We start from the raw sequence: 9776 nt of genomic DNA, 5'->3' as shown, positions 1-9776 counted from the left end.
ATTTTCAAGACCTTTGCTTGCAAATGGGTTTATCTTTTATTTTATGGTATATACTGACAATCAAAAGGTAATCAGACTTGTCTAATAAAGAACAATAACATTTATCTGCAGCACAAATGATTTTATATGGTCTGAACTCCTCTACGTGTTATGGCCACGTCTTTATTCTATCTCTTAACTTATCAGCACCACCCTACAGTGTTTGTTAAGGAAAAAAACACCTTTCAGTGGAATCTTACAAATTGTCTGCCAACTTTAGATGAACAAGTACTGTTTGGATGAGACCTGCCTACCCCAGGCCTATCAAACAGCTCTGAAAACACTTCAGATCTCTGGTATGTCAGCAGTTTAAACCCTAAAGATGTAATTTTTTCTTTCGGAGTGCCATCTCCTCATTTTGTGTCTCTCTGGTCCTTCCCTGTACCACAAACATGTATCTCATTAGACTACATAACATCCATGTTTAATTATCCTCAGCAGACTAAAATTTGCCAGTTTCCATATGGCTGATCTGTTCAATCTGCCAGGTTTTTCATGATTTATTCAGAAAAAAAATGGCAATTTACAAAAACAAATTCTTTGTTTCCCCACAGAAAGACCAGTTTCTATTCTCTGAGCCAAAAAACTAGAACTAAACAATATGTACAACAGAAGCAGATGTAGCTATTATAGTGTGGCCTGGTGCTTTGAGAAAGGGGACAGCATGAGTAAAATTAATGCATTAATACATTCACTTCAAAGCATTTAACCTTTTCTACTTAACATCACTCACATTATTCTTTCAAGTGTAAGAAAATTTAAACATCTTCACCCCGGTTTGCTGGTCTGCAATGCCACCACCAGAACCTGCCACCGTGATGCGTAAAACAAGGAAAACGCCGAGCGCGCACATTTCTAAATATAGTGACTGGGAGCTTTCAGCTTGTAAGCAACAATCGCTGCTGTTGTCAAATTCAGCATTAAACCAATGGATCCATTTTGTATCAATACACTTTAATTGGTTTTCTGGATGACATCTCCACAGAATAATGCCAGGATCAGTAGTGAGTACCAGGGCTGTATTAGCAGAGTAAACATTAAGTTATTATGTCCCTTTCAGAGAACACAAAAGTTACTCTAGCTTGAAGCCATATGGCCTAGAAACATGTTGACATATCTCAGCAATAAAGGGTTATGTTACAGAAGGGACCAAGTCGAGGAGATCAGAAAAGCTGGATCGGCTACTTGACCAGTGTCACATCACTGAACCCGGCGTAAAGAGCCCGAACAAAATGACATGAACTCATCTGCGACCACTGTCTAGGAGCGGAGACCTTTAACAATGGCAGCACCTGCCAGATCGCCGTTCTCCTCCCCAATAAAGTCACCAACAGCCCCCTCACTGTTCTGTCATGTGCCTGGCACAAGGCCCCTATTGTTACCAGCCACTCTCACTCCAATAATTTCTCCTCTAAATGACACTGCACCACCACAGGTCATTTCAAGGGGACTGAAAAGAAAGATTTTGCATCTGTTTTGAGTTGTAGGCACCAAGGGGGAGGGGGCTCGAAACCCCTTGATAGCTGGCAAATGGTAATAGCAAAATGTCTCTATTGTTTGTGTCTGAACAAACAACCATACTACATGAGAGTTTTTATTGTCCTCAAGGCAATCTGCCACGAATGCTCCCCTTTGCCCATACTCTACAGAGAGAGAGGGGAGGGGAGGGGGGGAATCACCACAATAGTCACAGTTAGGAAACCTTAGTGAGAGTTTAATGACCAGCTACCAACTAATGGATGGTGAGTAACATATGGCAGAGCTTGGCCTCTTCACATATTGATTAAAAATAATTTAAAATTTAAAGCCAAGTTTGTTTGACAAGGTTCCAGCTTCTCAGCAGCCACTTAATCTGAATAAATCTGAAGGGGAAAAGCTTAAATTCTAACCTAAGGCAAAGCAGAACAAATTCATTCTCACATTACATAATTGAATCTATTACATTCGCCCAAGACTAACAGCCAACACTTCACAATTTTCTCCCTCTACCTAAAATATTTGCTGATGTAAACAGCAAAGCAACTCTTTGTAATATTTGGTAACCTTTTTAGAGTGCCTTTATTAGACCCTCCTTATTAAACACAAACATTAATGGCCATAATCAAGACCTGTTAGTCACATTTTAACCACATATTATTTAATGCAACTGAATGATTCTATTCTTATGTTCTCCAAGCACCACTTGAGTTAAAGGGTCATACTTTTATAAATATCTTTGTGTTCTTTTCTAGCGCGATGAATGTCAGGAGCTGAAGCACTTGAGATAATTGTTCCTACTGAATGAATTTAAATAAAGTCTAACTGGATTACTTTTTTATTTGCTTTCAAAACCAGCTAGACACACTAGGAAATAGATCAGATAACAGCATAGAAATTACAGTACCTGCCTCTATCAAGAATCAGATGTGGAGCTAAGAAGACTCCAAGTAAATGAAAGGAACAAAAAAAATGCTGGTACTGATTTTTAAACGGTGATTATTTGGGAAAGGAAAAAGGAAAATGTCCCCACAGCCCAGCTATACACACAGTAAGGATCTGGATAAAGACTTTGGATATTTGGCAACTGACACAAACCGGTGGCTAAAGCACTTCGTTAGTGTCAGGAAGCCTGTAACCTGCTCCCGGCTCGGGCGCTGAACTGCTCCATAACCCCCGCCACGTCACTTTGTCTCTGGCTTCTCACTTAGTCTTTTTGCAGTGGCTGCTTCAAAACATTCTGGTCTTTGTCGAGGCTCTACCTGCTAATTCAACACAAGAGAGTCACCAGAAAGAGCTGACACTTGCACTCCTCTTCAGTCCCACTACAAATTTTTCCCTTAGATGACTTGGCCTTTCGGAGAACGTTACACCCCAAGTACTACAGGGAATGCCATGGCCAACTTAAAGTACCGAGTATCCACAGGATTTCCACAGATCAGCTGAACTGGCATAAACCGCAGGATGGAGGGAGCACAAATACTGGCAGTAGCAAGGATCACCTGGTTCCTGCAAACCCTTGCCAGAAGACACAGTGATACCCAGAAGCTGAACTGGATTTTTCTGGTGTGAAGAAACAGCAGGTAACGGAGGGAAGGTGTTAGAAAGCACAGTATTGAGAACATGTATGTAAAAGCATAACAGCAGAAACGGTGGGAAAAGAAACCGTGTGTCCTTTTTCTGAGTAGTACTAGCAGTGCCATGGAAGTAGGAGGTGCAAGGTTGGAGATGCAGTTTGGCTCTTCACCAAGACATCAGCTGATTACATATTTTAGAAAAATGACTCGAAAATACTTTTATAAAGTTTAATTTGATTACACCTCTATTTCTCTTAATGGAATTACTAAGCTGCTCATTAAGAAATCAATTTATTTCTAGCGCTTTTCTATCACAGCAGCACATTACTCCACGACAGAACTTTGAAAGAGATTAAGCTACACACTGATGGAGACAGAAACAGAGCTCCTAAACTGCCACAGGACTTAAGACCTAACTTGTTTAAATCCTTTTAAAGGAACACCACCAAAACCACACTGGATACCAAAACACCAACTTCAAGTATCTATGCATGTGTCAAAACCTGATTAGCAACCATGCATTATTTATTAACTGCAGGGTGCTCCTCAGAGATAACAAACACTGATTGCAGCATTTCACTGATTGGAATTGGGAATGCAGCAAGAGAATTTTCCAAGGGCACACAGGAAAATCTGTGTCAACACCAGGAATAGAAGCGAGATCATCTGGCTTCCAGCTCCATAAAATCACCCTTCCTCTCCAAAATAAAATTACTTTTCTTTTCTAATAATAAAAGCCACTACAGGAAGGAGTGGTCTGTTTTTATCTTTTAATTTCAGAAATATGAGGAATGACCAGCTCTGGTCCACCCTGCACTTGGACTTCCTAGATGGTTCCTGAACACAGCCAATGCACCCTGAATGCAGGAAAGAAGTTAACAGCTTCATTCTCATGTCATTGCTTCCCCTGTGATCTCCCAAACAGCAAGCAACATAAATTAGGATTTGAGTTAAAATAATCCACGGCGCACCCGCTTTTCTTTTAGATATCTTTGTGGAACCTGACCGCATCCTGGTCTTTAGTGTATTTTTCAAATCTACAAGGCAGCAAGTACTGCTATCCATCAAAAGATGGGGAACAAAGGTATAGACTAGCAACCTGCTAGAAATCAGACACAAAGGTAGGGTTCTGGAAGCAGTTTCCTAAATCAAGGCTAGCGCTTTGCCTGTTGGATCCACTTCCATCTCAAAAGACTGAAAGAGGTAACTGGGACTTGATGGAGATGCCAGGATCATCTTGTATTAACTCCTATCAGCCAAGCGTAAAACACCAAATGTATGCAAATCTGGGGCATTATCAATTGATTTTTGTATTTGTGGTTTATTCAATATAGAAAATGTTCTATATGTATGGTTGATTTTCATATTTATGATGTGTGCCGCATTGGCATGAACACGCAAACAACTTCTGCAGGACTGCAGCTGCCATGTGAGCTTTCTAGCAGACCATGGGTATTGACTAAATGTCCACTGAAACTATTCTCTTCACACTGTCACACCAAAGATTTTATAAATCTGGGGTTTTTAAAACAGAATAAAACTGAAAAGCCTGCAGAACATACATAAACGTCTTCCACGGAGAATATGCTTGGAACATCAAGTGTACCATCATTTCCTCCCAGGCAATTGCATATTGCCCATAAACATCATTAGTGTTTATGTGCGCACAAATGATCTCTGAACTATTTGTCATTAAAGTTAATTAAAATCTCCTGCCTGAAGAGAAAAATAATAGGACCTGGGAGTGCATTTGGAAGCCATTAGGGACAGTCCTTGTGCTCTATGGTAGGGCACATGGCAGCTGAAACAGCCACGTGTTAGTGCAAGCGTGGAGGAGCAGAGAAACACATGGCACTGAAGGAGGACAAGGGAAAGCAGAGGAGGAGGGCTGCAGCCCTCGCATTTCCCAAGGACCTTGGGTCTTTCTGCCCAACATCGGGACACTAGAATTTTTGTCATGGCAAATATTCTCCAAGAGGCAAGAAAAGACTGCTTAAGGAATACTCAGTGAATAGGTGCAATCCTGCACCTTACTGAGCGCTGTGAAGATCATCTGCCTAGGAAGGAAAGCACTCAGCACTTCCCAGGGAAAGTCAGGGAAGCACAGGCATTTGCATAACATTTGTAAAAACTGCTTCTGCCACAGATATTTTAGGCCCGTGGAGGACTTCCTCCTCCCTTCCTTACCCCCCTTCTCCCAGCAGGTCAAGAAAAAGTCTGCTGCCCTGAGCTATCTTTCTTAGCAATCTGATTAACATATGGACACACTCTGGCTTACTAAAAACAGGAAATCAATTTGAAAGGCAAGACAAATATTATTTGCTTTCTTCCCATCTGCTGTGATACGTGAACACGCCTGCTTTCAGCAGTGATACAGGGTTATTGATTTAGGATATTTATAGCGTATATGCCGTTATCAGGCCAGCTATCAAAGAGCTGTAGGAAAGGCTGTTTGACCCTACAGGCTATTTAAATATGTAGTCACTTAAAAAAAAGTCAGATTTTCTTATTCAAGTTGACAGCAATACTATTTCATGTCATGCCTAAAGATACCATTTCCTGCTTCTCCATCTACTTCTGTTTGATTGCAAGTCAAATTAAATGTAATTGTTAAAGGACTCTCCTGTCTGCATGGTGACCCCGATGCATTTCCAGGCTACTGCTTTGACCCTCTGGGTCTGCAAGAAGCTGGTTTTCACAGCACCGTTGCCTTTTTACCCATAATCAGGCCGAGTCACTTTGCTAGAGGGAGCACAGAAAGCCAAAGGACCCTTTATCATAAGCACAGGCTGTCTTTTAAAAAGGCAATTTTAAAAAGTCTATATATAAATAACCAAACCAAATAATTCTGAAGTGGCCACAGATAACTATTTAAAAAGAGACAGCACTGTGTGCTCCCAGCAGTAGCCTGGGCCGAAACGTGAAATATTGGACTGGATCATTGCTGAGAATACATGTGCAGTATCTTTCATCATACCATTGCGTTCCATCCATAAACACTTCTTCACACCGCTCAAGCCTTACTAAAAAACCCACAAGCTGTCAGGAGGGCTTATTTAGCAATGTTAAGTGAATTAATGAGAGCCTGTGCTCATACAGAGCTCCATATAGCAACGTGAGGCTCTGCCAAGGGGCATGGTCTGCACACACATATCACAGTGTCTCCCACAACTGAAAGCCAAGATGTGCACTAACTTACACGAGGCTTATGCCCATCTGGTCAAGAAGCAAAAATATAATATTAAATATTGGTCCCATAAAGACAGATCAGCTTTCAGAGACTCCATACTTAAAGGAAAAACCTCAAGACTGACCCATATTTTCCAAAACTTTTGCAAGCATGAATTCATGTCCAGGAAAATGAGATTTTCCTAATTTGCTGATCCTTTATGCCTCTCACATGGTTAATGGTTCATACCACACATTTACTGAGGTGCAGGTGGAACCCTCCATATTTCGCCTTTCTTAACTCTTTCCATGAGCTGTAAAGTGTTGGCATTTAACTTGCCTTCACCAACTCAGAATTCTTGTTCCAGACTCTTTGCAAACTCAGGCAGACTTCCACACCTTGGTTTTCTTCAGGTGGAAAACATCGTGCCTTTGACAATGCCACTGGAAAATTGTTCACTTGAAGGAAGTCTGGTGTCTGGAAAACTACTGAAGTACTACCATCACTTTTCCTGCGTAGTGGCATCTCCCAGGAGGTGTGGTACATGGTCCAAGTGCCCTTTAAAATCGGTGCCATTCTTGCCATTAGCCAGAATGGAGAGTAACTGGATTTGGAAGATTCCCTTACATTTGAGCCAGGCTTCACTCCCTGCTCTGCTGTTTTGCTGGGCACCCAGCCCATCACCTCACGGAAGACCCTCTAGCCCAGCAAGTATCCTTAGCAGAACAAACTCCTTTTAGGAACGGATTAGCATGACTGATGCTCCTGGAAGCACTGGGCTTCCAGTGGTTATCTTTCTAAGCAGAAAATACCTGGAGAAAGCCACAAGGTACTGGAATATAAACTACAAATGAATATACATTAGTTATTAAGTAAAGCATTCAATAACAATAATTTGTGAATCTGTAATTAGGGATGGAAATTAGATATAGAACAAGTAATTCATGTGCCATGCAGATAAAGCACTGAGCTGAGGCACGGGAGACCTGTATATAGTTCTTGCTTCTACCAAGGACTTCCTACAGCGGTTCAGTTTGTCTATTAGGGTTGATATCAGGTATAGGAGACTTTCTAAAAAAGCTCTTGGGCAAAATAATAAACTCTGCCTTTTTTCTCTAACTGGTACAGAGTTTCTGCTATTGGCAGTCAGAGGCGGATATTAAACACTTCTGTGCAACATTAAGGAACATTTAGGCTTCACTTCTCCCTTCTTACTTTCATTGTGGTTTAGATCCATGCTTTGCAAAACAAGAGAGCGTGATGCAAAAAAAGGAACGAAGTTAGAGAAATTGCTCTGTGAAAACTAGGCTGGTAGCTTTTGCCAAAGGGAAAAAGTCTGCAACACAAACACAAGGATCTCTAGCTGGCAAAAATGACCGGCAAGAAAACACTGAATTTGCCCCTTGATGGTTGAAACACAGGCCACTCTTCGGCCTTAGACCTAGGCACTCCATGTACATTGCCACTGGGTCCCAGGTAACAGAGCTGGCACTGGAACAGTGACTGGACTCAGCCTGATGGAAGCCTGGATCCCTCAAAGGGTCCAGAAAGGTCAAACTAAGGCAAAGCCCCTCTAGGAAGTCCCCAAATCTGGAACAGGGGGGCAGGACCTGTCTGATCTCCCCTGCCACGAAGGATCTGCGGCCTTCACACAACAATGAGCGGGAGCTGCTAAGAGAATGATGTCTCCAGGGATTCAGGAGGGACCAAGGCAGACTCATGGCAGCCACGTGCAGCAACGGAGAGAAGCACTGACTTTCAAAGCCACGTGGCTTAAGGTAACTTGAACAGAAACTGAAGTTCAGGGAGCAATTCCATGTCTAGAATCTGAAGAAGCTACAAGGTCATGACAAGCTGACACCAGTAAACTCCCATCTGCAGCAGATAACTGGTTAGTAAACATCTGGCTCCAGTTTTAGGGAAGTCCAAGAAGAGGGAATGGAGCTAGCAGCAGGGTATGAAATCAGCTGGGGTTATTCCGTGTTATAATGCTACTCGGATGCAGCAGGGACTGCTGGAAGTCACTGGCTGAGCAGCACCCTGGCAGGACAATTGCAATTCTGCGCACAGTGCATTTCTAAACGGCCAAGGGTTGTGCTGGGAGTTAACCACTGCACAGACCCTGCGCTGGCCTCCCGCCTAGGAATTAATTTTGACTTCTTCCATATTGCGCTATTATTTTTTTTCTCAATCTTTCACCTATGTACCAAAGCATCTTGCTGTCCCTTCATGCACAAGAGGGTGTGAAGGATTGAAGTCTTTTCTAATAATAAGCGTAATTTTCAACAAAAGTCACAGAATTGATTTTCAGGGTCGTGTAACCCTCATGTCTCAAAGGCTCTAACACATTATCACGGGAACCACTTCTCCTGACCGGAAGCAGCATATAATAGGAAATCCTGACATCTGGAATAGCACATCTGGCAACCATAATGTTTCCAAACTTGCTAAGAGTCCTTGTCAGCCTTTTACACCGAATTATTATTACTGTGTCATGTTCTTTCTTTACAAGGTGTGTCCATATCACTCATGTTTACACTGTTGAGCAGCATCAATTATATAGCAATCACTTGTTTATCTGTGGCACGGTGAAACTTTTAAGATATTCCTGGTGCTGGTGAGAAGTCAAGAAGTTTACAGTGAGTTGCTTCTCAGTTGTTTAGAATTATATGGCTGTTGAAAATATCCAGTCCAAGCTAATAAAAAGAGCATAGGAAGGAATATAAAATCTTCTGATTCAGGCCTTAAGCCAATCTCTGCCTACAGTGGATAGGAAGAAGCCCTCATGTATATTCAGGTCTGCTTAACATGAGGTTTCTTGCAGTTTTCTCTGGAGCATTCTGGGATTGCTGCTGTCAAACACAAGACAACATGTTCATAAAGGGATCCCTATGATACTTTTAAGCATGACAAGACCATCTTTCACACATGGTAGAATGAATTCACAGGAAAAAAAGGATGTTTCTAAACAATTACAGAGCCTATCAAAACAATGTGGCATTAAAAAAAGTTTCCGCAGCCCTTTTACCAATGCAAATTGCTTTCATCTTGAAAGGCACCTCATTTGCTAAGTTATTGTTCTTTTCGTCTGTTCAAGTCCTTTTCTGTGATCATTTCCACTTACCAAACCAAGCTTCTCCCCTCCTGGCTCTACCTCTACCAATGGAACTCAGAGATTACCACCACATAATGGCGTGGAGCTCCCTTTCATCCTGCCCTTCGCTGCCTTGCGAACCCACCCTTTCATTCATTGCTGCTATACTTTGCCAGCATTTTGCAACTGCATCTGTACCTCTGGACTTGCTGAGAAACATCTGGCACAATGTTCGTTGGCAAATAGCTGATATACAAAATAACATGCAGTAATCATGTCTCCACTGTCTCCTGCACAGCCACAAAATACACTGTTACTGCTCCAAATGTATATTAAAATGGACCAAATGGTAATGCTCTTTGCCATTTCTTTTTTTAAACTGTTACTTAATCAAGCTTTCTGTTAAGGCAAGAACAAGACA

This window comes from Falco rusticolus, chromosome 10 (assembly GCF_015220075.1).
Source record: "Falco rusticolus isolate bFalRus1 chromosome 10, bFalRus1.pri, whole genome shotgun sequence".
Taxonomy (NCBI): Eukaryota; Metazoa; Chordata; class Aves; order Falconiformes; family Falconidae; genus Falco; species Falco rusticolus.
Note: the sequence above shows the minus strand (reverse complement) of the source record.